Below are 4,154 nucleotides of genomic sequence, written 5' to 3' on the forward strand. Positions count from 1 at the left end.
GGTATATGATTCCCACATCTAGAAGTTGAATTACCTTTACTCGAACTACCTCTTGCATGGCCGGATTTAACTGTCTCTGTGGCTCGCGAGAAGTTTTAGCATTTTCTTCCAGATGAATCTTATGCATCACTATTGCAGGGCTGATTCCTTTAATATCTTCTATTGACCACCCGATTGCTTCTTTATGCTTTCTCAAAACTTCTAGCAGCTTCTGTTCCTGATCACTATCTAGGTTGGCAGCAATGATCATTGGGAAAGATTCTATAGGATCCAGATACTTGTACTTCAGGTTGTCTGGTAGAGGCTTCAACTCCCGCTTAACTGGCTCAACTGCTAATGAAGATGGATCGGGGGACGATGTCAAAGTAATTTCTGCAATCTCTGTCTCTATCTCAGGAGTTGTGTCTAATAGGATGTCAGCTTGTTCCAATAGAGTGTCCAGTTCCATGTCACTTCCTAGTGCAATCAGGCATTCTCCCAAGGGGTCTTCAATATCTGGTTCATTGATAGTTTTCTCTACTATCTCCTCAATTAAGCATGTGCTTCTGACCTCCTCATACTCAAATGGCTGCTTGCTAATATGAAAGATGTTCAGCTCCACAGTCATGTTTCCAAATGATATCTTCATGACTCCAGTTCTACAGTTGATTAGGGCATTAGCTGTAGCTAAAAAGGGACGCCCTAATATGATTGGAACTTAAATTTCTGCATTTTCCATCTCTGCATCTAAGACGATGAAGTCCACAGGGTAATATAACTTATCAACTTTGATCAGCACGTCTTCAATAATTCCCCTTGGAACCTTCGGCCAACTGAAGTGTAATTGAAGTGGATTACAACTCTCCCAATCCCAGCTGAACATATACTGAATACGGTAGTAGATTTACACTGGCCCCCAAATCCAACAGAGCTTTTTCAACTCGATTGTCACCAATCTTGCAAGCAATGGTAGGACATTTAGGGTCCTGATACTTTACAGGCATCTTGTATTGCAAGATAGAGCTGACCTTCTCAGTCAAGAAAGCTTTCTTGGGGACTTTCATCTTTCTCTTGATGGTGACCAAATCCTTCAGAAATTTGGCATAAGAAGGAACTTGCTAGATGGCATCTAGGAATGGAATGTTTATCTGCACTTGCTTGAACACTTCCAAAATATCATCGAACTTCGAGCTCTTCTTTGGTGCTATCAGTCTTTTGGAATACGGAGCTTTGGGTATATACTTTTTGGAAGGGTCCTCAGCAATCAGAATGGTAATGTCTGGTCCTGTGACTTCTGTAGGCTTGTCCTGGTTTTCCTTCTCTTCTACAGCCTCTGTGGTCTCTTCAGGCATGACCACTTGATTATCCACTTGATTATCCACTTGTTTTCCTGACCTCAAAGTGGTGATGGCTTGTACATGATCCTGACCATGCGTAGAGGCAGAGGAACTTCAAATCACAAATTTCCCTTTTGGGTTAGGCATAGGCTGAATAGGGAACTTCCCTCTTTCTCTTTCCCCCACTTGATTTGCTATCTATCCAACTTGTCCTTCTACTTGTATGTCTCTATTGTTAGCCATGTTGGAATTCCTCATCTCCTGTACGATTTGATTGGTGAAACCTTTTAGCTGTTGTATATCTTGGGAACTGCTCATGGTAGCATTCTTCATATCTTGTATGTTCTTATCCATTGATTGCATGAATGCTTTCATCATGCCTTCCAGTGATGACTGTGGTGTAAGCTGTGGCCCATGAGTGGTGGATTGATAAGCAGGAGGTTGAGTTTGGTGAGATGGCCTGAACTGACTCTGAGCTTGAGTGGATGTATCTCTTTGGTTCAATGGTTGATTCTGCTTCCAAGAGAAATTGGGTTGATTCCGCCACCCTGAATTTTAAGTTTTAGAAGAAGACGGTCCGGTTGTGGGTTTTCTGTATTCATTGAAGGCATTGACTTGCTTAGTTGGATAGTCTGTTAGCAGAGTTGGGTAGTTTTGAGTGAAGTGCGTTTTACTCTCACATACCCCGCATGCATCAACTTGGTAAGTATCTGCTGCATTCACTGGTTTGTTTAAGACCATAGGGTCAAACTGACGCCTGAGAACCTTGAACTCCTCACTTAATTCAGCATCATTCCTCACCTCATAGATGCCTCCTAACTTGGGAGCGGGTTGTTGTCTGTCCCAACTATCTTGAAAATCCCATTGTTGTGCTTGTTCAGCCATTTCGTCCAAAGTTTTATAGGCTTCATACCAATAAGACTTAAGAATTCTCTACCATTCATCGTCTCAAGCGAGTTTCGTTCACTTGGTGTTAGTCCCCTGTAAAAAATTTGAACAAGCACCTCATTCTCAAACCTGTGGGGTGGGCATTTTATAGTAAGTTCTTTAAACTTCTCCCAGCTATCGGTGAATCTTTCCCCTTATTTCTATTTGAAATTGGTGATTTGTAGACGGAGGGCACTGATTTTGGAAATTGGGAAAAACTTGTGGTAAAACTTGCTTTGCAGCATATCCCAAGAAGTGATAGATCTAGGTCTATTGTTGAGTAGCCAGGATTTTGCCCTAAAATGTAGGGACAGAGGGAATAATCGAAGATGCATCGCTTCTGCTGGGGCATTTTGCGTATTAACAATGTCACAAATTTCCAAAAAAATCCTCTCATGAACATATGGATCCACATTCTCAAATCCTCTAAATGCAGGATGGTGACCTATTGTACTCGGCTTCAGCTCCTACCATTCATCGTCTCAAGCGAGTTTCGTTCACTTGGTGTTACAAAATCGGTCATTATTCTTTTCGTGTGTATCAAATTAGTCCTTTAACTTTCAAAAGTGATAAATTAGTCATTGTACTTTCTAACACAGTAAAATCAATCTTTCCATTGATTTTCCATGATTACAAAATTAAGAATTGTTAGTTTTAATTATTGGCTAAATGTTTGGTGATCAAAATGGACTCAAAGTGTGCCAAATCTCTATGACATCCGAACGGGACTCATAGCCGTCTGGACGGGATTTCTCCCGTGAACCTCGTCTGCAACTCCATCCGCAAGTCCGTCCAAACACGCCGCGCCAAAAGAACGGAGAAAGCAATGTTGCCCTAGAGCCCGTCCGCACGAGCCCATTTACCGTCCGGACGGCCCGTAGCCTGCTAGGTTTAATTTAAATGTAATTTAGTCCTAATTAGACTAGGCTAGGTTTAATTTAAATGTAATTGAGTCCTAATTAGACTAGGGGTCTTGGTATTATATATATAGATCTCTACAGATCTGTAGGACACGAATTTTCACCGCCAGAGAGTTTGTGTGTGGCTATACTTGAGTGATTATTTTGTTGTGAGCCAAATTGATTCCTCTTAGAGGATTTTTGTCAGTTTTGACTGTGTGCTTAATTGAAGTCTATTGGAAGGGTCCGATAAATGAGAATCACGTTGAAGAAGATTGTGAGCGAGGAGACAAGTTGGAGGCTTGTCGATCTTACAGAGCCAAGGTCTTGCAAAGGGTTGTAAGTGTTCCTAGTGTCTGTAATCTCTGGATAATCTTTTGATAGTGATTTCTTGGGTTTGGTTGCCCCGGAGAAGTTTTACTTTTAGAGTGTTTTCTAAAAGGTTTCCTCTCCGTCACCAAAATCTTTGTGTTTGATTTTACTTGTTTTTGGTGATTGTTTACTTTGATTTAAATATCTGTTAATTCCGCATAAAATCGTGATATTTATCTGTTTAGAGTTTTTCAATTGGTATCAAACCGGGTTCACTCCGTGAAGGATTAAATTCCTGAGTGTGATCTTTGTTTATTGTTTAAGATGTCTCAAACCCTTAACACTGTGCCTAATTTTAATGGATCAAATTATGGCTATTAAAGTCCCGCATGAGATTTTTCTTAAAATCTATAGACGTTTGGCATGTCATTGAATCTAGATTTAAAGCTCCAGATAAGCCGACAACTGAATGGTCTAATGTTGAAAAACAAACTTGTTTGGCGAATGACAAAGCTATGAATGCTCTATGCTTGGCAATTTCACAAACTGAGTTCTCCAGAATTTCAAATCGTGATAGTGCCAAAGATGCATGGGAGATCCTAGAAACTACTTAATAAGCGCTGAATGTTGCACATTCAAGCCCCTTAATTTGCAAATGTTAATTCCTTAGCATTGTTATTTGTTTGATTTTGTTTTGTTT

At 40.4% G+C, this 4,154-nt stretch overlaps 1 non-coding gene across 1 annotated transcript; it reads left to right on the forward strand.

Annotated features, from left to right (window-relative positions):
* Nucleotides 1-2,330: 2,330 nt before the first annotated feature.
* LOC132191211 (small nucleolar RNA R71) lies at nucleotides 2,331-2,437 on the forward strand. Its single transcript, XR_009441239.1, has one exon. It is a non-coding gene; the product is annotated as a small nucleolar RNA R71 (small nucleolar RNA).
* The last annotated feature ends 1,717 nt before the right edge of the window (nucleotides 2,438-4,154 follow it).

This window comes from Corylus avellana, chromosome ca8, assembly GCF_901000735.1.
Source record: "Corylus avellana chromosome ca8, CavTom2PMs-1.0".
Lineage (NCBI taxonomy): Eukaryota > Viridiplantae > Streptophyta > Magnoliopsida > Fagales > Betulaceae > Corylus > Corylus avellana.